The 26,181-nt window shown below is 49.1% G+C and overlaps 1 protein-coding gene and 1 pseudogene across 2 annotated transcripts in view; one reads left to right on the plus strand and one right to left on the minus strand.

Moving 5' to 3' along the window:
• Positions 1–26,181, plus strand: part of LOC112402869 (proton-coupled amino acid transporter 1) — a 162,909-nt gene that overhangs the window by 127,979 nt on the left and 8,749 nt on the right. The gene's annotated exons all lie outside the window — the stretch shown is intronic.
• LOC112402796 (uncharacterized protein NKAPD1-like) lies at positions 1,352–25,906 on the minus strand (annotated as a pseudogene).

Here is a 26,181-nt window from a genome sequence, read left to right on the forward strand (position 1 = left end):
TTAACTACCTCATTGGACTGTTGTGAAAATTAAGTGAAATAACAAAGGTAAATGACCTAGCATAGTGCCTGGCACATAGTAAGTTTTAATGTAATATTAGCTATTATTAGTCATAGGAATCTAAGTTTCATAAAGCGAAGGGACCTGCCCAGGGCCTTACAGCTAGATAGAAACGAAGCAAGAATTAGACCTGGAGCTCCTTGCATCACAGGCCAGGGCTGCTACCCCATCCCAGGCTTACCTCCACCTATCCCACCACAAGTCCCTTTGGACAGAGCCTGATTCTGACTCATCTTGTAACCCTGAACAGAGAAAACCCCTCCCTTCCTGGAATGTCAGAGCTGAAATGGACCTGAGAGATGATGGAGCTCAGATCCCCCTTCTCATGCATAGATAGGGAAATAGAGCCCCAGGTCGGGGGAGGGGTCTTGACCCAAGTCCCAAGGTGGGTGGCCAGGTAGGAACCAACCCCTGGAGATTGTTGAACTAACCGTGAGTGAACGCTTCACCCTCTCCCTTGCCGCTTCCCGAATGCCTCATCCCTGAACTCCAGCCTGGGTCAAAATGTGAGACTCATCAGAGCCGAGGATGGGGAGGAGGACCGGGTAGGGCAGAGTTCGGTTGCCAAACCGGGTCTTCTAGAAGCAATGTGTGAGGCTGCGTACACCAGGCTGGTGGCCGGCCTGCCCTTGGGAGTCTTGACTCCGTGGAGTTCATGGCTACCAGCCAGATGTGCCGAGCATTCTTGGAGGAAACAGGCAAAACTTGTTTTTCCAGTTGCCTTGGTCTTCAAAGGCAAGGAAGAGTTAAACTTCCAGGCAAGGGGGAAAGGGAGAGGCTTGGATCCTTGTCTTTCCAGAGTCCTGAGAGAACCAAATGCAGGTTCTTTAAGACCTCGTGGGTTGTATCCAACATGGGAAGGAGGGTGGAGGCAGAAATGGAAAAGCCAACCTAACTTGGCCTCTGAAAGCCTGTGACAGAAAAGAACTTGAATAGGCCTCCTCCTTCCAGCCTCCCTACCACCATCCCTCGCTTGAGATCCTGTTGGCGGCGCCCTAAACCCAGCACCCCAGAAGAGAGGGGGCAGGATGGAGGTAGATTCTATGCTTAGGGTCCTAAAGCCAGGGACAGAAAAAGATGCTGTCTACTCCCCACCCTTCCTGCCCCCTTGCTGTCACCCCTTGCTTGCCACCACAGCCCATGAAGGACCCGGCCACAGGCAAAAGCCACACTCACCCATCCCTGACGATCTGCTGCAAGCACGAGGACACCCCTGAATCATTTGGACCCCACCCCTTCCCCCAGGATGGCATTGCTTTTGAAGTTGAAGACCCAGGGGGGAAATGAGTGCTTACCCCGGTCCCAGGTCCACACTCACTCCTTGGCCCGGCGAGCCCAGGGTGCGTGCAGCCTCCCAGCGCTGCCTGCCCTGATTTGGGGAAAGCTTCCTGTTCACCAGGTCAGCACCTGTGGAGGGCAGGTCCCAACAAGACACTCCGCTCAGCAGCTGCAGGGGCGCCTTGAGAGCCGGAGTCCTTAAGATGAGCTGTAGGGAAGGGAGCAGGGATGGGGTCTCCCTCGGGGGCAATAAGATGCCAAAGGGGGTGTACCCTTGTGTAGGGGTTTGGTGCCCATGGCTGTGTTCAAGCCGTGGGACCCACAGACCTGGTGAGTGGTTTGCTGGGGGAAGGGCCTGTGTCTGATATTTGTTTCTGGCACCACACCTGGGCAGGTGAACAGGCTTACAGGGTGCAGGGGCATATGGGCTCCCTGGGCTACCCTCCCACCTCATACCACCTAGGACCACTATTTTGAAACATCTTGTGAAAACATAGATCAGTTCTTATCACTTCCCTGCTTAAAATTTTCCAGTGGCTTCCCACAGCATTTAGATGAAAATCTGAACTTGTTATCATGGCCTGGAAGGCTCCCCACCATCTGGGCCCTGCCTGTATCTCCAGTGATACCTGCCACCACTCTCCCCATTGTTCACCAAGCTGCAGCCATAAGGGCCTTCTTTCTCCTCTACAAACGTACTAAACTGGGATCTGCCTCAGGGTCTTTGCACTTGCTGTTTCCCTCTATTTAAGATTCTCCCATGGCTAGCTTCTTGTTATTATCCATTTCTCACCTCTGATGTCACTGCCTAACCCCCAGTTTGATGTAGCCTCCTTCCTAAAGCCCTTCTTTATCACATCACCCCATTTTCTCCATGGCACTTGTCACCTCCCAATATGTTCTTATTTATTTGTTTACTGTCTCCTGCCCTAGATGCTAGGCTCCATGAAGACAGGAGCTTTTTGATCTTATTCATGCACGAATTCCCAGTGCCTAGATGAGTGCCTGGTACATAACAGAGCTCAATAAATACTAATTGAAAAATGAAAGGATCTGGACTTAGGGAAAGCAATGACAAAGTGAAAGCTGAAAGAACCTTTAGCGATCATTCCTTCCTTTTTGATGCTGGAAAATAAAGTCCCCAAAAAAGAAAGGGACTTGCCCAAAGTCACTGGGTGAGAACCAGAGCCAGGTTCTTTCCTCCCAACCATGCTGCCAGAAAGAGAAACTGTGTTCACCTGTAAATCCAACTGTTTGGGTTCGAGCCCAACTCCACCACTTGCTAACTGTATAACCTTGGGGAATTTAACCTCTCTGAACCTCAGTTTCCTCATCTGTAAGATGGGGCTATTAACAGTACTTCTTTCCTGGGGTTTTATGAAGATGAAATACGATCGTGTGCGTTAATATGCTTAGCATTGGTGCCTGGCCCATAGAAAAGCACTCAATAAATATTAGTCTCAAAGCCAAAGCAGAATCAAAGCCTGAGGTCGGGGTGAGGGTGAGGTAGACTGAACCTCCTGGAGAAGGCCCAGCTTGGGCCCCAGTGGAGCAGGAATCCGCTGGTCCCTGGTCAAGTCTAAGCTTGCTGGCCCAGCCGCAGGCTCTGCTGGGAAGCTGCGAGCAGGTGCTTGTCTGGGGTGGGGCCTCATGCTCTTGGCTCCCCAGACTCAGAGAGAAATCTGCATGTGGGTGAATGTGCACATTTGCAAGAAAGCACACACACACACACACACACACACACACTTAGGAGGCAATTTTGAGTAATTGTGTGTGGGTATGCTAATTGTGTGCGCCTGCTTGGCAGAATGCATGCTGTGTGAATAAATAAACTGGTAGCTGTGGGGCTGTGTGTACACGGGTGTGAGCAAGTGCAGGTGTGGGGTTTTGTGAATGGACCCTTTTAGGACATATGTGTGAACCAAACTGTCTCCATGTAACTCCCAACCCCATTTCATGCATGGGGAAGGCAGCAGAAGGTGGTTCACAGGACAAAGCTTCTGGCTGTGTGACTTTGGGCAAGTGGCTTACCTTCTCTGATTCTTAGTTTCCTGACTTCATCATACCATTTTGAGAATGAAATGAGTTAATGTACATAAATGCTGAACGTGACGTGTGACACAATTTTTGAAAAATATTACGAAGTACTGTTACTTTTTAGCAGCCAGCTCAGACTATTGATTGTTGAGTTTGTGGGTAATGAAAACTCTCAGATGTCTTTTCATGTCATCCCCAATCAGTTCTTGTGCAGGCTGATCTTCTGCAACTAAATGACGTAGGATTTTAATGAGACTGTGATTTCATTTCTCCTTGTGTTTCACTCACTGCCCCAGCATCCCAGAATCTTAATTCTAACGTTCAGAAACTTGGTGGTTGTAACATCTATGTCTTTATCCGAGTCATTGATAAAAGTCTGAACACAACTGGCAGGATAAGTGCTCTGAGATCCATCCTCATTTTCTTGGTTAGTGATCTCAAGTGCAATTCTGGAACGACTCATCTCACAACGTGGAGAACTCCCCGTCACTGGGGGAATCCAAGCAGTGGCCACCCAAGAAGGATATGCTACTCTAGCGGGATAGGTGCCCTTGGGGGAAACAAGGAGAGCTCTAAAGTCCTTTCCATCTTATACTGGTAGGTTCTTCGGCTTGTGCAGGCCTATGGGATTGCCTCTGGCTGTGGATCAGGAAAATCATTCGCGATGCCTATTCAGTGGTCAGTGTAGTAAGCTGACCGGGCTCTCAGGAGACCTAGGTCTAAAGTCACTTATTCCCGTGACTGGTCAAATCAGTCTCCTAAGCCCTCTGGACCTCCTTCTTCATCTGTAAATGATGTGTGTATGTTGGGGGAAGGGGCGGGAATGGATCTGTGATTTCAGACCCCTCTGTTGCTTTCAGGGGCAGAATCTCTTTTTTCCTGATGAAATTGTACTTGGAAACACAGCCTCTAAACAGATAAAAGCAGAGCCGCACTATTGAAGCAGGGCTCGAGGCCTAGGACCCTGCCCCCAGGTTTGTCCCTCACTCCCTTGGGAAGCGCAGGATTGAAAAACTGGACTAAGAGCCCCTCCAGATCTGATAAGCGGGGGCTCTGCTATGCTAACATCCTGTGTCCTGCCTACATGTTCTAAGCGGTGTGGTTGGGTGTTCTGTGATTCTAATGCTCTGTGACCTGTATCTGTAATGGTCCATGAGCAGTGGCTCAGGCATTTTAGTTCTAGGAGCCTGTGACACTGTTAGTAATTCTATCCCTTCCACGGGGAAGCAGATGTACTTGAAGGAATTCAAAGCCAAATCAAACTTCCGCTCAAGAAGCTCCTACCAAATTTGTTCGAAATGCCAGGCTTTGTTTCTTTCTTTCTTTTTTTTTTTTAATTTATTTTTGGCTGTATTGGGTCTTCATTGCACCCGCGGGCTTTCTCTAGTTGCGGCGAGCAGGGGCTACTCTTCGTTGCGGTGCACGGGCTTCTCATTGCAGTGGCTTTTCTTGTTGCGGAGCACGGGCTCTAGGCACGCAGTCTTCAGTAGTTGCAGCATGCGGGCTCAGTAGCTGTGGCACACGGGCTTAGTTGCTCCACGGCATATGGATCTTCCTGGACCAGGGATCGAACCCATGTCCGCTGCATTGGCAGGTGGATTCTTAACCACTGTGCCACCAGGGAAGTCCCCAGGCTTTGTTTCTGACGATGAAATTCCACCCATCACCCAGGCACAGATCAGCAATGACATTCTCCCTCATGGCCCAGCAGCTTCCCTTTTCTTAGGCATGACACAGACATTAACTAATAGCCACAGCATACTCCTAGGAAACGCATCTGTCCTCTTACTCCCATTTCTCAGGTAAGACAAACTGAGGTTTGCCTGGCACACCCAAGGCCATCCAGAAGGGGGCGGCTGTACTGATAACAGAGAGCCGGATTTCCTGAAGCGGGGTGCTCTGGATTTCCTAGACTGAGGGGAGAAGCAAAGAGGGAAGATATTTTTCAAAGTTTGGAGAGTCTTTCCTGAAAGGAGTCACTGGATTCATCCCTCTGGATTGGAGAATGTCCATACTCTCCCCCCAAAATCTGAATGTGAATTTACAAAGGATTTGGGTGCCCTCAGCATTTATTTTCTGACCTCCCACCCCCATCCCCATCTCTGTCCCAGGCATCCAGTGTTAGCGCTGGCTCCTATGGCTCTCAAGAAAGAATCCTAAATATATTCTGTTTATGACAAAGGCTGGGAAGTGGGGGGAGGGTGGGACCAGGGAGCAGGAATTAGGAGGGGTTGTGCCTTTGAGCCAGATTAAAACTGTAAGTGAAAGAATGTTGACATTCCAGGTACCTGCTTGTTAGGAAGTCTTTAGCTACTGAAATAATTTTTCTACTTAGTCTTTGGGAGCCATGGAAAGTTTTAGAGAAGAGGCAGGACCAGAGCAGAACTATATGCTAGGAAGAGTAATCTAACATCAGATCAAAAGGGGAATTTTCACATTCAAGATTCCCACTCTAGTGTGGACTGGGCTTGAACACCAGCTCTATTGGTTTAAGCCAACTGGAATTCAGGAATTGGTAGGAGGGACTGATTTACTTCTAAGAAACTTGGATGAACACTTGAGTCATGTGCTAGTTTGTAGGCAGCCGCTGCTGGGTCCTCGTGTAACAAAAACAAATCAAAGAACTGGGTACGAGCAGGAAAAGGACCAGAGGCTTGAGCCCTGGATGGGCCATGTGACCTTGGGAAGGCCACAGAACTTCTTCTGAGCCTCAATTTACCTGTCTGTAAAATGGAGATAATAATAGCTGCTTCTACCTACTTCCCAGGGCTGGAGGAAAGACAGATAATATGGTAGGAGAAAGCATAGGGAGGAAAGACGCAGAGTAATACCTTATTAGGACCAATAATGGCTTGGTAAAAGGCAGCTGGAACCACCAGTGGACTGAGAGGCAGTCTCAGGAGAGCTGCTTGTAAAAGCAAGGCCTACCCAAGCCTGGAATTAAGGGGAAGAGAAACGACTGAAAAGGAAGTTCTCGCCTAGGGTATGGGTGAAAGGGAGCTGGGACTTGGGGTGCCCTTTTTTATCAGTATTCTGGTTATTGTTATTGATGACAAAAATTATACTGTCTTACATCTGGATGGTAATCTATATGTTTTCAAAACACATCTGCATGCATTTTCTCACTTGGTCTTTGGGGAGAAGACCCATTATTGGGTAGAATTAATAGTAAGAAAGTGGTCTCTAGAGTCGGATACACCTGCTTTCAAATCCTACTCAACAGCGGTGTGACCTTGGGCAGTTATTTAACCTCTCTGGTCCCAGAAAAAGGGGAAATGAGAGTAGCAGCTATCTCATGGAACTGCTGAGAAGGCTGCAAGAGTCAATGCATGGTACATTCCCAGCACAGGAAACACTCAGTGCCAGCTAGTTATTATATCAACCTCATCCTTATTGTGGCACTTATTATCACTCTCATTTTGTAAATGAGAAACTGAAGCTCAGATAATTAGAAGGCTCTTGCCTGGGTTTACCCATCTAGTAGGTGGTGGATTCAAGTACTGACCCAGAACAGGAATCCATATTCCAAGAAGAGAGACTCAGAGGGGGCTGGAGTGGCCGGGGCTGATTCTCTAGAGCAGCACTCTCCATCAGAACTTTCTAGAGTGATGGAAATGTTCCATGTCTGAGCTGTCCAGTGTGGGAGCCACTAGCCCATATATTCATCTTTATACCAATGATGTCCTTAAATATAATTTCTAATTTTTTTCATGGAGGAAGGGGCCCACAAAAGCTAAAGTGACTAGGGCCCTTGAAAGTCAGAATGTGACCCTGGGGAGATAGACATTTGAAGGAAACACAGGGCTTCCAGGCACCTGGGCTTTAAGGAAGAAAAGAGACAAAGTGGGAGATGATGAGAAAGTGTTTTGTTATTGGACTTCCTCTGCCAAAGTCATTTATTCACTCGCTCACGCAATACTTCCTTTTTGAGGGCCTACCCTGTGAGGGCATTCTAGAACAGAGAATAGGACAGCTGAGGTCCCTGCTCTTGTGGGGATTGGATTCTAGTGGCAGAGAGAGGGCGATGATAAATTGAAAAATACACACTATCATCAGGTGATGAAAAGTGATATGAAGGAAAATCATGCAAGGCAAGGTTAGAGAGTGATGGAGGGGGCGCTGTTTTTAAAAGGGTGGTCAGGGAAATCCTACGTGACAAGGTGACATTTGAGCAGAGGGAGGGCCACAAAGCCCTCTTGAGAAAGAGTTCCAGGCAGAAGAAACAGGCAGTGCAAAGGCCCTGGGGCAGGAGCAAGGAGACCGCAGACAGACTAGAGGGAGCAAGGAGAGAGGGGTACCTGCAAGATCAGGGAGGTGGCCCAGGGCAATTCAGCCCAAAGAAAAGACCTGTAGTGAGGTGGGATCCCATCACAGGATTTACATGATGGTTCTGTAAGGAGCAGAAGGAGGGGGGGTCGTGCTGTTGGACATAAAATCTTAGGGTCCTTCAAGACCATCCCCTGTGGCCAAGGGGTGGTGTGCAAGCTGTCCAGCTGCAATTAGTTTTGTTGGGCCTATAATACATTGTTTTGTTGTTTGATGGTTTTCTACTTAATTACTTAACATATAAACATTGGGAAGCTTCACCCAAAACTCTAGATTCCAACTTCTGTTTACCAAAGTGGAGGGCACTGTCTGTGTCCACCCATGGCATGGTTGGCTGGAGTTGAGTGGTGGCTGCCCCCTTTAGATGGGGCCCGGGCTCTCTAATCCCACCTCCCCAAGCTCTCCCGGATGTGGAGGCCATTTCAGCTACCGTTTATCTCCAAGGTAGTTTTCTAATAGAAGAGACACATATCTGTACCTACACCTCTTTCCAAACTGTGAAGAAAATACAATCCAGGATGGCCTCCTGTTCACACACTGGGCCTGCTTCAGCCCTGAGGCTCCCGCCAGCTGTAGACATTTGAGTTTGGAGCCCCTGACACTCACTGAGCCCCAGAAAGAGCAAGGGATCTCTTCGTCTTGGGGTTGCCTTATATGGGTCCATGAGCTTTGCATCTGGAGCTGTAAACTCCCTAAATCAGAGGGCATCCCAGGATCAGAGGGCTTGGACGGAGGGCGAATCCTGCCCCACTTCTTCCAGGGCTCTCTGTCCAGAGAGGTTTGTAAGAGCAAAACCAGCTCCAGTTCAGCAGGGCGTTGAACCTATTTATCATTTAGAAGCTCTGGAGACAAAGCAAGAGGAACAGAGCACCTCCTCTAAGTTCTGCGTTTGTGCCTTGGGATCCATCAGGGCACAGTGTGAACTCAGCCCTATGGGAAGGCCAGGGGGAACCCTGGAGTCTCTCCTCCTGGTGGGGCAGCCTCTGGCCAGGCAGGGACCAGGAGGCCTCCTGTATGGGAGGAGGCTGCCCGGAAGGCCTGGGTTTGGGGGCGGCTCTCTGCAAGCCTGGAAGGTTGTGTTCTGAAGTCAAGAGATAGACTCCCCCTGGAGGACCGGAAAGCTCCTTTCAGAGGGCAGAACAGATTGCAGAGGCCAGAATGTCCCTGCTGCATGGACTTCATCCGGCGGGGTCCTTCCTCTTCTGCGTTCCTTGAAACTCTTTGATCCAATGAAATCCTGTGTCTTTCCAGGAACTATGAATGAGTTTTCAGACATCTAAACATCAAGTTCCAACAGGGTGACTTGGATCTCTGAGCCTCTGTTTTCCTCATCTTTAAAAGAGAGATACTAACTGAACCCACCTCAGATAGTTCTGAAGGTTCGACTAGATGATTCATATTAAGCAGTTAACACAGTGCATGATACCTAGCAACCGCTAAATAAATATTGGCTGTTATTTAAAAACGATTGTTATCATTATGGAAACTGGATTGAAACCCAGCTGCTGCCCTGAGCCCCGTGCCCATTCATTCCCACCTTCACCTTCTGAGGCATCCCTGTGAAGTTCCCAAGCCTCCCTAGGGCACAGTTTACAAACTGCTAGGAGTCTAATCTCCATTTTGTAGAGATCGGAAAACTATGCCCCAAGAAGGGAAGTCCCATAGTGCTACGTACCAAGTCACATCACACGTTGGTGGTGCACCTGGAACCAGAACCCGGTCTCCCCATCCTGGGCGCTTTGCACTGGCCAAGTGGCTCCCTGCAACCCGGCTCCTCTCCCAACCTGGGGCTCCTCAGGAACCCACACAGGCAGGGTCTCCTACCCAGGAGAGTGCAGGGGAAGGAGCCAGCCTTCGGGGTCAGACCTGCCCCCCCATCCTGCCTGTGCTTTCGTCTGGGGGCCTGGCTTCCTCTCTCCGAGCCTCCGTTTCCCCATTTGTGAAATGGGGCTGGCAGTGGTTACCTACTTGGAGGATTCAATGAGCTTATGCATGCAAAGCATTTAGCACTCCTTTGGTGCCGAGGGGCCTTGGTAATATATCAGAGGGCCCGGGAGGGGATCAAGCCGGAGACCCCTGAGCAAACGCCCTCATTTCATGGGGCCTCCACTTGGTCCATCTGGGAATTGGGACTAGTCCCTGCTCTCCTGCCTTCCTGGGTAACCCTCCACTGAGCTGTTGTCAAATGATGCTCTGAAGAAGGCGACATTTGGGGAATAGGAAATGTTTACAGAGGCACAGGCCCTGGTCATAGCTGATGTTTACTGAATATTTACTATGCGCCAGGCCCTGTGGTATGTGTTTGGCAGGCATTATCACTTTTAAGCTGGTTTACAGCAACCCTGTAATTATCCTCATTTTGCAGAAGGGATAAATGAGACTCAGAGAGGTTACCTAAGCTCCAAGTTCACACAGCTAGTTTGCGGCCAAAGCAGGATTAAAACTCAGATAACCTGGGTGTCTAACAGTTCCCTGGCCTGCCCCGTGCCGGTGCCCACAGCCTGGAAAGAGCTCTTGGGAGGGGGAGAGTTTTATGATCCTTTCCCCACACCAGGGGTCATATAGCCGTATGTCCTCTCCCACCAGCAAACACAGATTCTCAGCAAAGCCTTCATCCCCAGTTCCATCATTTTCCCTCTGGCTGAACCCAGCCCAGCAGTGCTGTCTGTCTGTCCAAGTCCAATCCTCTCTGAGCAGAACAGCTTAGGACAAAGCTGGCAAGTAGGCAGGCCTTGCTTGGCAGGTGAGGAGCTGGTTCTAGCAGTGGGGCAAGACAGGCAGCTCCCTCCGCTGTTGGCGGTCCTGCTGTGGAGCTGGCTGAACCTGAACTGCAGGGCCAGAGGCAAGAGAGGGGTTAGGGATGATTTGGGAGCATCAAGGTGCATACTAATGAGATGCAAATGAACCTCTTCGGGGACTCCAGCTCAAGCCCAGAGTCCCACATTCAAGCCCCCTGGGCTGTGTCCACACCGGTTCCTCTTACCCATGGTAACTCTGTGCTCCACCCAGCCACTGGCGGACACGGAACTCAGCAGAACTGCTGGGCCTGCTGTGTTCTCGTCAGACAGGGCTGGCCATTGAATTGAACCAGAGGCTACATCTTGGGAATTCCCAAAGCGGGTGGTACTGTAGAGGTTACAAATACATAGTCCAAGCCCCACCCCAAATCTACTGAATCAAAATCCTTAGGGGTGGGGCTCAGGAATAGATGTTTAACAAGCTCCCGGGGTGACTGGTGTTTAGGATCCGCTAAAGGTGGTAATCGCTTTCTTTAGGATCCTGTGTTCTACCATGCCTTGTTGCAAAGTTGAAATTGCATATGCGGCCTTCTCGTGGCCCTGGTGGAGAGAGGCGGGTGGGGAAGTTAGGAAAAGACTGAAATCTCCATGACTCTTTTAGGCTAGACAAGTGCTTCTCAAATGTCAGTGTGTTAAAAATCACAGCCTCATTCTTAAGAAGTTTGATATCACAAGGCTGTGGTAGAACTCGGAGGGCATGTTTTCCCCTGTGAATGGGGAACACTGGCTCCCGGGCAAAGCAGCCGCAAGGTTATCTCTAAAGTCAAACAGAAGAGCAGACAGGAGAGGGAAACAACAGATCTGATTCCTGCCTGGAAGTCTCCGAGTCTGCGAATGTCTCCACTCATTAGCATCTCAAACCCCAGAGACAACTGTTTACCTTCTTGCGGACAGGTCTGTCCCAGATAGAGACACAATGTTGTGAACATTATGAACAATGTTCCCCTTGCAATGAATGGAACTGAACTGAAAATCAAAGGGTTCCAGCCACACACCCATACCTCAAGGGCCCAATAATTCCACTCTTAGGCATTTACACAGCGGAAGTGTGTACATATGTTCATGGAAGATTCACACGAGCATGTTCGGAGCAGCACTGTTTATAATAGCCCTCTGTTGGAAATAGCCTGAATGTCCATCAAGAGCAGATGGCTAAGTAAATTGTGGCTTGGTCATATAGTGGAATACTATACATCAAAGAAAATGAAAGTATTGCTCTAGGCAGCAACAGAGATGAATCCCCCTCACATAATGTGGGGTGAAAACTGCTATATACAAAAGAGTACATACTGTGCTATTCCAACTATATAAAACTTTAAAACAGGCAAAACTCATCTATGGATTACATTAGGATAAAGTTACCCTTGGGCAGGGGAAGAGGGGTGGTTAGTAACTGGAAGGGGCACAAAGAAGGTTTCTGGAGTGGTGGTAAAGTTCTGTTTCTTTATCTGGGAGCTGGTCAGTTTCTGGAAAGTTCGTTGAGCCTGCACACTTAGGATTTGTGCATTTTTCTGTATGCATATTATACTTAATTTAAAAGTTTTCTAAAAGTACTAGTAAAGGACTTCAAAGAAGACTTTTCATAAAAGGAAAAGGATTTAAATAATAAAAGGGAACTCCAGGTGACTTCTGACTGTGGCAAATTGCATGGGATTTCATGGCTATGGGATCGTGGACTCTTCCTGTCCCAGGAACCAGAAAGGAGACAATTCTCAGAACCCAAGAGCTCAGGCGTCATGCCAGGTCCTACCAGGGCTGTGGAAAACCGATGCCTCAGCAGTTCCTGTCCCCACCCCCCCATGGCCCGTCCTCCCCAGAACCGCAAGGACAATGGCAGCCCATTTTGCACTGGATTCCCACGTTCAGCTGAGTTCGCATTCATTGGGGCTTGCTTCATGCAGCATTTTTCCGTCCTCAGAGCAGTTTTCTGGCCCATTTTCTTTTTTGATCCCCTCAAAGACCCTAAATGTAGAGCAAGAAGTATTTCCACTTTATAGATGGGAAAGTTGAGGCCCCGAGATGGGGGTCAAAAGGCTTGTCCAAAGCTAGCAAGGGCTGGCAAGCGGCCCAGCCAGGACTCAAACACAAGGCTTCAGATACCAAATCCAACACTCCCTTGGCTACACCGCAGATGGTCTCTTCCCAGTAATAGCAATGCTGATTATAGCACCTATCAATTAGTGAGCACTTTCCCTGGGGATGTCTCAGAGCCTTCAATAACCCAAGGAGGTAGGTACTATCTATCATTTCCATTTTAACAAATGAAAAAACTGAAAAGTCAGAAAGTCCAAGTGCCTTGTCCAAGGTCAATGCCTAGTAAGTGTGGAGCATGGATTGGAAGAAATGGTCAGATCTGAGTTGAGTCAAAGCTCTGAACCACTAGTCCAGTGGTTCCCAAACCCAGCTGGACCTCACCTGGAGTTTCCTTAGAGCTTGTAAAAATACACATTCCCTGGCTCCACCGCCAGACCACACATTCCAATGATGTAGACTCAGGATGGGGCTGAGAAAGCTGTATTTTTAAAAACAGCCCTAGGCATTTGGGATGCTCAGCTCTAAACTAGGCTGCCACTGAAATAAGACAGTAAAAGCAAGATAATTTAAAGGTAAAGCTTAACTCAGCAACTTCCAGATTAACACACTGAATCTCTCTAATAATTAGAGTCCTCCTAACAATGGTACACAACCCCTCCAGAAGGTATTTGAGAACAGCCCGACTGGCTGGATAATAGCTATGCTTAGGGTGGGGGGCAGTGACTGACAAGGGGCATCTGGAGGTTGTGTGAAGGGCACTGGTGCTGGTGATGTCTGCTTTTTGCTCTGGTTCCTGGTTTGCCACCATTGGCATTCACTTTGTAAAAATTCATCAAGCTATAACTTACAGTTGATACACCCTCTTTTTGAATGTTTACAAAAAGGAAAAAAAAAAAGTCAGGCCAACCATCTGTCAGAGACACCGTGTAAAGAGCAATCTTTACACAGAGTAGAGATTTATACAAGAAATCCAATAGAGTTCTTCTAATTACATGCTTCCAAGAGCTTGAGATTCTAGGATTCGAATTTTCCAAGATGCTGTGATTCTGAGTCCATTCCCAAGACTTCAGGAAGCCCCCAAATCTGTAATAGTAGCTAACAGTTAGTGAGCTCTTGGCATGTGCTGACTGCTGTGCTAAGAGCTTAAGAGCTTCGTATGGATCCATTCACAGCAGCTCTGTGAGGTATTGATAGATAACATTATCCAGCCCACAACCCTCAGAGAGGTGAAATGATGTGCCCAAGCTCACAGAGCTGGAAAGCGGCAAAGCCAGGACCAGATCTCCAGCACCCTGGCTCCAGAGCTGGTGTGCCCAACCATGGTGCCATACTGGTATCAAGGTCTGCCGCTTCCCAAGGCTAAGTGTCTAAGCGTCTCAGTGAAGCGTTTTGTGCCATCTAGCCTTGCATTTGCTGGGAGGACCCAGAGGGAAGGGGATGCTGCAGGGACAGACAGCAGCTCTGACCTGGGACACGTGAGCACGTGTGGGCCAACAGGCACATACATGCTGACGTTACCCCACAGCTGGCATGTACAATCCTGCTCAGCTGGCACCGAGGCCAACTGCTGTGGGTAGTGGAGCTGAACGGGAACTTGGAACTGGAGAGTTCTCTGTTGTGGGCTCCCTGCCCTCAGCCAGAAGATGGGCAGCTGCCATTTACCTGCCATTCCAGGTCACCTTGCAGTGACCCACAAGTCTCAGGAATGGAGAAAGGCGGGCAGAGAAGGTATTTGTCTCTTCTGCAGGCTCCTAACTGGAAAATGCTTACGGCATCACCTCATTCAGGAGGTAGTTAGTCAATCAGTGGGTAGTGGTGGACAGTCGGGCACTGTGATTGGCCAAGGGGGAGACAACAAGATATCATCACCTTCTGCTCTGACCCCTCCTTAAATTCTGGCTCCACCAAGACACTCTTTGAATTAAACTTCTTTAACGTGGTCCTCCAATATTTATAAAACAAAAACCATGCCCCTATGATGATTCCCTGAAATCCTAACGTTTTAAAGACGTATATTGAAATATTTTCAGATGCAATTATGTATATGAGATTTGTTTCAAAATAATCTGATCAGGGAAGAGTTGGTGGAGGTATAGGGGAAACGTAATTATTGAATCTGAGTGATTTTTTTTTAATACTCTTCTGCTTCCTTTTGGTATTTCTATAACTTCTCATTAATAAAAAATTATACATAAATTATATACATATCTATTTTTTAAAAGTCATACTCCTTGGCCTGGCACACATGGCCTTCAGTGACCTGACCCCATCCTGCCTTTCAGAGCACATCTCCAAATGTTCCCCACCCAGCTGATAGTTTTCTGCACACACATGCCATTTTCTTTTAACTGCTATGCTTTTGCGTATGCTACTTTTTCTTTCTGAATTGCCTTTCCCACTTTTCTTTCCTTTTTTAAGCCTCATTCAGTCTTCAAAACTGATGTTCAGTCTCAGATTCTCCTAGAAGCCTTCCTCCACCAACTTCATAACTGGGCTATCTATGTATGGCTCCTCGGGCCCCACTGCTAGCCCCAGTTTGCCTCCATTTTACCACCTACCTCGAGGTATTGAACCACCCACTTAGCTGCCTCTACCAGCTGTGAGTTTCTGGGGGCCTGACACATCGTAAGTGCTAAGTGTCTATTGAACTAAGATCTGTTGAGAAAACAGAAGCTGTGCGACTGAAAGGAAGTGGCTTAGCTTTTCTGAGTCTCTACTCACATCCACACTGAAAACAACAAGAACAGCAACAAAAAGAAGTGGTAGAGGATCATGATTGCAGGCCTGCAGGGAGGTTGTGCAGAGTAGAAGAGAAGGTATATGTGACACAGTCTAACCTGGTGACAGGCACATCGAGGGGCTCAGTACATCAGAGGTCTCTTTTCAACTGTTAAATCCCATGTTCAGGGCTGCGCATTGACCCAGGACACCACTGCAAACTGGCTACTGACTTTAGGCAAATAATTCCAAATCTATGATTCCATCTGTAAAATGGAACCAGTAATTCTTGCAGGGAGACTTCAGGGAACTCCTGAGCACCTTCCACTTGTACAGTTGCAGATTCTTGCTGACTCTCTGGCAATAGTGAGGGAATGGTGTGCAGGTGTGTGTGTGTGTGTGTGTGTGTGTGTGTGTGTGTGTGTGTGTGTGTGTGTTGGTAGGTGTTGGGGGAGGGGTCTGATTGATGAGGTCTATGTCCCCTGTCCCCTGAAAGGCATCTTATAGTTTAGGGATCAATCTTGTTGTTGATCCCAAATTGCCTCCAGGGGGTGTGGGGGCCATTCACTGGCCTCTGAGGCTGACCACCCACACAGGGAGCAGGACTCTGTCCTGAGCTGGGCGAAGCAAAGAGAGGAAAAGGAAGGTGAAAAGATCTGCCTTGTGGCCCTGCTTTCCCCACTCACTTGCTGTGTGACCGCAGCCAAGTTATCAGCCTTCTCTAAGTAGGCCTCCGTGTCTCTACCTGTCTGATTCAGTGATCTCTAGCGACCCTTCCACTCTTATCTATGATGGGGTTGGACTAATGCTTAGTTCCTCTGAGTGACAGTTCTCATCTGTGAATTAGAAGTGAAGCTTCATTCATTCTCTCAACATATTATGCAGTGAGTTTCTTTTACGTGCCAGGTGCTGTGCTAGACACGGGTTCCAGAGCAGAGAGCAGCACTTAGTAGGAGAGACCATATCAAACAAAATATATGCAAATAACTAATAATTACAATTGTGATCTGTCTTAGGAAGGAACACTTCAGGGTGCCGTGAGATGATCTCCACCCTAGGGGAAGTGGAGAGGAGGCACATAATTGATGACTGTGACCAGCATAAACAAGGCCCTGGCACTACATGCATTATCTCATTTAATTTTCACATCAATCTCTGAGAAAGGAACTATCATTCACCCCATTTTTTCAAATGAGGAGACCGAGGTTTAAAGGAATTGAGGCCCAGGTCACACAACTGATAATATGCAGGATTTGGACCCACACTCTTCATTTTAAACCTGTCTGGAAACCCCTATTGTAAATGTAAGCATTTAGTTCCATCAGTCATAGAAACAGTAACACTGAGCTTCTGAGTTAGCTCAGCTTGTGCTGGGGACCCAGGAAGCACGGGAAGCTTTCAGGGGCTCAGCGCACACATTACTGAAGGAACCCAAAAGGCAGGGCGCATCCGGCAGGTACAGGAAGGTCCCCACCTATGCCACCCCATCGTCCCTAGCACACACTGGTTTCCACTAAGTCTGCCCCACGTTCTCGCATACTTGGCGAGAAGAAGAAGGAAAACCGCCAGGCCGAGGTGAGTTCATTGATACCCAGGGAAGAGTGTGCAGGTAGCAGAGGGTGGTGGCCCAGCTCACAGAGGCCTGGGGCAGGGGGGCCTGGCAGCCCCTCCCAGTGGAAAGCACAGGCACAGCTGACATGTAGGGGCTGAAGAGTGTCAGTGTCTTTCTGGGTCTGGTTCTCTGAGTCCTTAAGGAGACCACTAAGGGTCATGGAAACAGGGGAGTTCTAGGGAAACCTTGACTCCCTCCAGTTCCTCCCCACTTTACAGATGAGGAAACTGAGACCCAGGGAGCTTGTGGCTGACGGGGCCTCACTGTTTTGCTCCACCACCCTGGCCAACTCATGGACTCAGCCCCTTCCTGCCAGAAGTGTAACCTGTGCTCCGTGGAGAGCCCTGGGGCGAACCCGATCTTGCCTCTTCCAGCACCAGGGTGTTGAGTTCCACAGCTTCCTCACCTGCAAAATGCAATCATTCCTGCTCTGCCTACCCAGCAGCCTTGTTGGGGTCAATCGATTAAGAATGGATCTTACAAGGAACTGTATTCGGTGCTCTGTAATGACCTATATGGGAACGAAGTCTAGAAGAGAGTGGATATATGTATGTGTATGGCTGATTCACTTTGCTGTACAGCAGAAGCTAACACAACATTGTAAATCAACTATACTCCAATAAAAAATTAATTAAAAAAAAAAGAACAGATCGTAACAATAATCCAACCACCATTATTGAAAATGTAGGGAAATAGGTAGGCCCAGAGCAGTATGAAACTCTTTCAGGCCACGCCGCCTTTGAGTTACAGGGACGTGAATAATGAAATTCTCTTTTCCCCCTGCCTGCTTTGAAAACCCAATATTTTCAAATAACCGTGTATACTCAGCCCCATCCCCAAACACAGGAAGCATCCAGTGGGTATCAGCTGTAATAAAAACTGTTAGTTGGTTCTGCATGGAGGGCACTGCTCACCTGCCCGGGCTCAGCACCCCCACCTTAAAAGGAGCTGAAGGATTGGAAATGCTGCGTTCTGAGCTTGCTTCTCTACCTCCCTGCTCTCCTGAGCCCAGGCCTTGCCCCTGAGTGCTGTGCGCCTGGGGACAGAGGCAGACTTTCTGAGCCCTTAGCCAACCTCCGCATGGCCTGCTGCTTCCCACACTGGGGCCAATAGCACCCGCGCCCACCCCCCCAGGTGGAGGGCTGAACTCTGGCCTGGTGGCTCTGTTCAGCCTTCCACTCTAGCTCTCCTTCCCCCACAGATAGGCGTCAGATTCCTGCTTCCCCCAAGAGCTGCACCCATTCCCCACACCCACCGCAGTGCTGCCCTTGGCCTCTGAGACTCGCCGCCTTTCGCAGCCCTTGGAGACAGTGAGCACCCCCATCCGACAGCCAGGAAAGCTGAGGTTCTAATCCGGATGCCTCTAAAGAGTCGCACGAGAGTCACCCTCCCGCCCTCCCTCCCCCTCACCAGGTGGCTTTGTCTGTTTTAGGGACCCCGTGCCTCCTGGACACACGGGAGAACTCAGCACCTCTCGGTTCCCTGGCCCCAGCCCTTCCTCCTAAAATCAAGGAGGAAATTGTCTCCACAACCCCTTGAAGGCTCAGCCCCAGAGAGCCCGAGCAGGGGATTTCATTCTTCCAAGAGAAGGAGCCCAACTTTCCATACATGCAAATGTGACCTGGCTTCTCCCGAAGATCAAAGCCCTAGCCTTGTCCATTCCTGGGCCCCAATGCCCAGCCCCCAGGCTCAGGCTGGCTTCATTCAGTGTACCTAGGTGACCAGGACCCAGGTGTCCTTGTCCTACCCCTGCCGCGCCTGCCCCAGCCATCTCCTGGTTCTGTCACCACCTTCCAGTAGCCCCCGCTCAGGGATCAGAATGGATGAACTTTGCAACTCCCACCCCCTAACTTCCCATCCTCCAGCAGTTCTTACCTGTGCCCTTCAGGTGGGGGAGGGTGCCCCGGGGTGGGCTGCTGGTCTGGAGCCCCTTTCACAAGCCCCAGGCTGACAAGCTCGGGAGGGAGGTGCAGAGTCTCAGAGCAGGAAGGCGCACACTCGAAGAGGCTGCTGAGAAAGTTGGAGTAGGTGTGTCCCAGCCCAGGAGGAGGAGGAGGAAAAAGGAGGTGGGAGAATTGAGGCGGATCATCCCCTCCTGCCAGCTCTGGAGTGGAGGGAGGGAGCCAACTGGGTTGTGGCCCAGAACTCACGGTGGGGAATCAAGTTATGGAAAATGACGGCTGGAGAGTTGCTGAGAAATCGGGCCCATCTCCACCTCCCTTCTCGGTTTTACAGAGGGATAAACTGAGGCCCTGGACAGGTTGTACTTGCCTGAGGACACAAAGAGACCATGAGGCACTGGGAAGGGACACAGGTCGCTCAGCTCTCCGGCCAGTGTTCTCTCCTCTCTCCTCCCCACACTGCAGATCTGGATGAACGACCACAGTCACCCCTCCCCGCAAGGTCTGGTTAATAACTCGCTACCTCATGAGGTTGTTATGAGGATTAAATGAGATAACAGTTGAGGGAAGGCACTTGGCAGAGAAAGTCCCCTGTAAAAGGTAATTCTTCTTCTCATTGTTATTAGCTGTGCCTTCCTCAGTAAGTGACTTAACCTCTCTGAGCTCTGGTTTCCCCAGCTGTGAAATGGGGGTAACAGGAATCCCTACTTCATAAGGTTGCGCAGAATCGTGAGACAGATAATGTGTGTAAAGTGCAAAGCACAGTGCCTGGCATCTCTTTTCCAGGTACTGTACTGGACACTGGTGACATAGAGGTAAATGAAATAGTTCCTGCCCCACAGAGCTGAAAATGGCTCTGTTACCATCCTGTTCATTCCCCCCCGCTCTCCCCCGGCCCCCAGATTTACAACCCCTCTGCAGCTTCCCTGGCAAATAAATGAGTCTTTGCTTGCATACCTCTAATTACAGGGAGCTCACTACCTCTTCCAGCAGTCAGTTCTGACTCAGCAATTCTACCTGATGTTCAGCTGAGTAGCAGCCCTTGAACCTGGTTAATAAACAAGAAGTCTACATATCTTTATTATTACTATTATTATCACTATATGACTCAAGACAAATGATGTCAGTTTGCTATCTCTATTTCCTCTTTTGTTAAATGGGCTCAAAACTGCTGGGGCCACTCAGAACAGAACTATTTCCTCTGCCATGCGACAAAACCTAAGGCCTGATTCTCTGGCTAGGACTTGGTTTTCTAAAAGTTCAGTCTGGACCCTATGGCTAAGTGGAACCATTAAGGTTCTGGTCTTGTTTATGGAGGAGTAATGAGGCGCTTGGTGGTTTCCCAGCCCTCAGGAGATATCCATTCATGGAGTGGCTGCAGCCACTGTGGGCCATGCCCTCAGGGATCTGTCACCGGGGTCAGGGATGACCACAGGTGTCAAGCAGCTTCCACGTGTTGCCCAAGACATCTAGAGGGGCCCCCTAACAGGAAGAGTCACCCAGGTGTTCCCTCCTACAAGTTGCATGAGAGGCCTAGGGGTTTACAGCATGAGGGGGACTGCTGTGATCAACGCCAATGGGAAGGCTAACCTGGGCAATTATCCACTTGGCTGATTGCCACCCAAGTCTCCGAGTCTGGGCCGATTAGGCATTAACCCGAGGAAGGTGGCTGTGCGGCCCCTTTGGCTAGTCATGTGTGACTATCTGCCTTTGGGCTCCCCATCCTGGCCAAGGCTGGCCTCCAGCCTGTCCAGTGCAGGGATGTCTGCAGCCTGGGGATAAGGGAGCAACGAGGATTGGGATAGATCGCAGAACCGCAGAACGCTACTGACATCCGTCCTCTCCTCCCCAGTTCCTCCACCATTCCTGCCCCAGGCCCTGATCCCCCACTCTGCGGGTCCCAGGACCTAACTGGGCGACCTTCTGGCCTCCAGCCCTCCAGGGAAATTGCACTCCTCACTGACCCCCAAGCATGCTTGCAACTTCTCACTCCTGAGCCCCTGCTCACAGCTTCCCGGACATCAAAAATGGTACCTATTCATCTTGGTACAGCCCATATGCCAGCTCCCCTCTGTGAGCTCCCCCAGACCGTGGCCCTGACCTGAGTGAGAAGTAATAATAATAATAATAGCAGCTAATCTTTATGTCAGGCAGTCATCTCAGCACTCTGCAGGGATTATCTCGTTTCTCTGAATGCCGCCACAATGGATTAAGCGCTGTTATCATCCTCTAGTTTTCAGATGAAGAAACTGAAGCTCAGAAAAGCTTTAATTACTTGCCCAAGGTCACTGGTCTAGACTAAGCTAAGTTGCAAGCCCGGCTCTGTCTGGACCCTCTTAACCACCGGGCTGTACTACCCCGGCTCTCCCCTGCCTCCCTGTAGCATTGTGGCTGAACCTCCTGTGTGCCTCTCTGCTTTGTTCTACTTTTGTGGGTGCCTCTTTTCACATCACCTGAAGAGTTTAAGCTCTTCAGGGATGGACCTCTGTCTAACCCAGGGGTTCTCAACCGAGGCTGCACACCGGCATCACCTGGGAAGCTTCTACAAATCATGGTGCCCAGCCCCACCCCCCAGACCAATTCCATCAAACTCCCTGGGAGTGGGCCCGGGGCATCAGTTTTTCCCAGCAGTGTCAGCCACATCATAGGCATTTAAAGAATTACATCTGATTCTGAATCCCCTGCCTGGACCTCAGTTTCCCTGTCTCATTGAAGCAGGTGTTGAATTCTGATCTTCGACATCTAACTCTAGTATTCTAAAGCTCTAACATTCTTGACATAGGATGTTGTAGGCTTCAAGAGAAAGACCTGGCAAATTATCACTGTCCACTCTCCTACTTGCCTGAGGAAAGCTGGACTGGTGACCGCTTCCTCCTTCCCTCCTAGGTTTTCCTTCCTAGGGCAATCTGTCCATGTTCACCATGGGGTAGAGAGTATAAATGAGGGGCTTGAGCAGTGATGAAAATTCTAACCAGATGACAAGTTTCAGGGTGTCCATGGATTCTGGAAGCACAGAGAGTATTATTTTCGTTTCTAAGAGACTGAACCCCTCTGATTCCTTCTGGGGCAGGCTAAAGGCTCTGGTTAATTCAGTGAAAATCATAGACGCGAATCATGAAAGAAAGCGCATCACGGATGCATGGGCAGGACTGGCTGACAAACATCCTGGCTGGCACGGGACTGAGGGGCTTCCGGGGATGCAGGACTTTCAGGGAAATGGGAACCGTCCGTCACCCTAACAGAGGGAACTGCTACATCACTGGCCCACATGAGTCGCATACCCAGAGTAGGTGCGGAGTGAGTGTGGCCCACCGTGGAGGACCAGTCTGGAGAAAAGATTCAGCTCATAGGGACAGTTGGCTGATGGACTGGTTACAATGAGATAGCATGTTCAATGAACATGAGACACAAGCTGTCATTTCCAGGGCTGGGGTCCCTTCTGTCATACTTCCCGGGGAGAGTCACATATAGCAGGATGGGAGTGGGTATGGAGCGGAGACCCTGGAGTCTGGTTCGTGGACCTGTGGACAGGAAGGGCTCCAGAGACCTGGCTGTCCATGGGACCTGATGCCTTTAAGGAGGATGAAGTCATCAGGGGATGAGGCCACCTGGCTCCGTGAGGGCTGCAGCCTGCAGCCAAGAGGAAGAAGCAGAAGGTGGAAGGCAGGTGGGCTGAGGGGGCCGAGCTGGGGATGTCAGCTGTGTGGCTGACAGACGGGACCCAGCAGGAGTGGGAACCGCCAGCCCTGGTGTTGCCTGGGGTGCCCGGGAATGTAATCAAACACTCAGCAGACCTGCTGGCCATGGGCATCTGGGCACCACCAGGCCCTCCAGCTCATCCTGACCCCCAGCTGGCAGTTCTGACAGGCTCCTGCCAGGAGAAGCGTCCGGCCTGGTTGGTGAGGCTAGTAAGAATGAGCTCATCCGCCCAATCCAGCCCTCAGTCAGCCTGCCTCAGTCTGGTGCTGGTAGGTGGGGTGTCGCTGAGAGCTCCTAGAGCCTGGCTGGCTGGTTCAACGTCTTTGGTTAGGTCACCGCAACAGGAAGACGGGAGATGGGGGGCCACCCTGAGGACGTGAAATGGAACCTCTGATGTAATCCCCACCTTTACCTGCTCCCAGACGGGGGGCTCTGATGTGGCCCTGGCCCCACTGAGAACCAGTATCCCTCCCATGTCCCCTTCTCCACAACCGCGAACCACTTTTCCAGCATCATCTCCCATTTCTCCCTCTTGTATAGTAACAACAACAGTAACATTTGTGGTGAATATATGAATAACTGATATTTGTTCTAATTTATTATGTACTAGGCTAAGTACGCATCGTCTCATTTGATCCTCAGAGATCCTCCCAGTAAGGTACTACTATTATCATTCTCATTTTGCAGAGGAAGGAACTGAGATTCAGAGTTTAAAGGGACTTGTCCAAGGTCGTCATACCTTTAAATGGCAGAGCCCGGATTTGAACTAAGTTTATCTAGATCTAAAACCTGTGCTCTTAACCTCTGCCCTCTGTTATGCTCCAATCCAATCACAGGATTTGGATCCATGGCCATGCTGCCTATATCTAGATAGGCCCCCCGCTCTTGATTCAGTGCTCTGCTGTCTCTGTCTTACAAATCCCAATAACTTAAAAAAAAATTTTTTTTATTTCATGACTAAGCATTTTATTGGAAATCTGTTCTGTAAAGAGAACAAACTTAATAGCTTAGAACTGCAAAATATTACCACCTTGTGGAATGTTGTCATAGTTACAGTCTGTTGCTAGTGTCGTACACTGTCATGCTACCATGACGTATTTCTGTATTACACACAGGGAAAGTAAGGCCAGGGAGGTTGACTTACCTGCTCCGGACCTCATAACCAATGAATGGCAGAACCAAGACCGAAAGTCTGAGCTTTCAAGTTTTTACTCCACCCATGAAGTGACGACCAAGAAAAAACAATGTCACTTGACCTGCCTCAATGAAAAAAATTCACTTGTTTTCTGCCAGCCTTCTTCCAGTGATATTTGGTTTCTTAAGAATTAACATAGTAGGGATCACAGTATATAGCAAAGGGAAGTAACAAGGTCTCTGCTTGGTGCTTTAATCCAAAAGCAGACTAGGAAGAAATGGATATGTCCCCGAGAAGCCTGTTTCATTTTGGAACTGATTCAACCTAGTTTCAGGAAAAATCTAAAGTTCATTCACAGATTAAGAAATGAACAAGGAAGACAACGTTTAAATAGCTGTTGCTGCCCTGAATCCTGTTCAGAGCATCATTAGCACAGCTAATGCCTAATTCTTCCTCATTTGGTTGAGGACTTAACCTAAGACAACTGAGGAAATAATTCTGAACACAAGTCCATTTAGGCAATGAACAATGGAACTAGAAAACCTTTTACGATCCAATTACCATGTTTAGAGATATACTGAGTGTAGCCACAGACCCTGTCCAGCAGGGAAATTTGACAAAAACTCCTAGTCTCTTCCAATAACAGCTGTCTATGGATGTTATCATGAATAGAAAATGTTCTTATGCTCATTTCCTCATTAAGTAAACTGGACCACACCTGTGGGGTCGAAATACCGAAAGATCAAAGCACCAAGGCTAAAGACAAAAAAAGTCAAGTTGTGGCACCTACTATGGAAACAGACAAGAGCAACAGCTGTTCCCTTATCATACCATTGTGTACAGCACTAGTTCCAATCCATCTCTTGACCCCAGCCCTTGCCTTCCCCAAATTCAACATTCCAGTTGCTACACCCAGGTCATTATTGGATTCAGCTTTCTGGGTCCTTTAATTGACTGCATATGCAGTCCACTAAATGTGATTAAGTACAAAAATAATAATAATAATGTCTTCAAGAAACCTTCGTAACAAAATAACAGATTCCCTATTAACAATTAGAGGATCAAGTTTAACAGGCCAAAATAGAACACAAGGGGCTTCCCTGGTGGCGCAGTGGTTGAGAGTCCGCCTGCCGATGCAGGGGACACGGGTTCGTGCCCCGGTCCAGGAAGATCCCACATGCCGCGGGGTGGCTGGGCCCGTGAGCCATGGCCGCTGAGCCCACGCATCCGGAGCCTGTGCTCCGCAACGGGAGAGGCCACAACAGTGAGAGGCCCGCGTACCGCAAAAAAAAAAAAAACAAGAAGTCTGTCAGAATGTATATAGATGGCACAGGACAGCTCTGACCTCAGGCCCCCTGTGCTGAGCGATAGAGTCACTGGCCAATCCCCAAGGTGTAAGAGCTGTAAATATCCAGAGTCACGCAGGAAACAAGAATGTTTCTTTCTCATTAAGTCGTCCTCTGAACTCTCTGCAGACCTTCCATCTGTAGCCACTTTCCAATTTGTGTGTTTGTTTGTCATTGTTATCCGTAGGGATGTGGACTTTTTTAATCTCTCTTTTTCCTTTTGGTTTTCTTTGTGTCTCTTTCCTCAGAACTGCCCGATGCAGAATCATCTGACTTGGACGTGTCACTTTCTGCCTTTAAGAATAAAGCAGATTTCTTGAGAGACTTTTTCCTGGATTTTTTTCTTGCGCTTGTGTGGCTGTTTCCTTTTCCTGGTACTAAAAGCCCCAGTTTCTTCTGAGAACTGGCTTGAGGAATCTGCTGTTATATCTGTGGCTTCCTTTTTGCTTTTCTTCTGTTTTTTGTGTGACATTTTTTTCTGCCTTTTTTTGGGGGGGGGATTTCTTTGACTTCTTGTGTTTGTGAGATTCATGGGCAGATGATTTTTATCTGGGGAGATGTTTTTTTCCCATTGGTAATATCTTGCTGATCACTACTGTTTCAAATTCTTCAGGGTGTAACACCTTATATCCACTGTGACCCCATCTGTCTGGCATGTTAGCTTCATAATCATGTAACTTCTTGTTCCGGGATTTAGCTTAAGAAAATCATCATCCAGTGCCCCAGAAGTTTCATTCTTTGGCCTCCAATAGTCTCTTTTGACTTTCTTCATCAAAACCATCACTACACATCCGGCTTGAACTGCTGGGTAACATTTTCCTTTTGGTCCCCCGGTATGCATCTTCCATCTGTTTCTCCAGTTCTCTTATTTTCCACATATCTGCTTCCTCCTGAGTCTTATTGTGAGCATCTATGTGCTGGATGACGTTCCTCAGGACCGTCCCCAAGGGAACTCAGGACATTCTTCAATCCCTCGATCTGTGCGCCGCAGCCTTGCCCCCAATAACTTTTTTTTTTTTTTTTTTGCAGTATGCGGGCCTCTCACTGTTGTGGCCTCTTCCGTTGCGGAGCACAGGCTCCGGACGCGCAGGCTCAGCGGCCATGGCTCACGGGCCCAGCCGCTCCGCGGCACGTGAGATCTTCCCGGACCGGGGCATGAACCCGTGTCCCCTGCATCGGCAGGCGGACTCTCAATCACTGCGCCACCAGGGAAGCCCCCCAATAACTTTTGAATGAG

The sequence above is a fragment of the Neophocaena asiaeorientalis genome, unplaced genomic scaffold (assembly GCF_003031525.2).
Source record: "Neophocaena asiaeorientalis asiaeorientalis breed wild unplaced genomic scaffold, Neophocaena_asiaeorientalis_V1.1 scaffold548, whole genome shotgun sequence".
Classification (NCBI taxonomy): domain Eukaryota; kingdom Metazoa; phylum Chordata; class Mammalia; order Artiodactyla; family Phocoenidae; genus Neophocaena; species Neophocaena asiaeorientalis.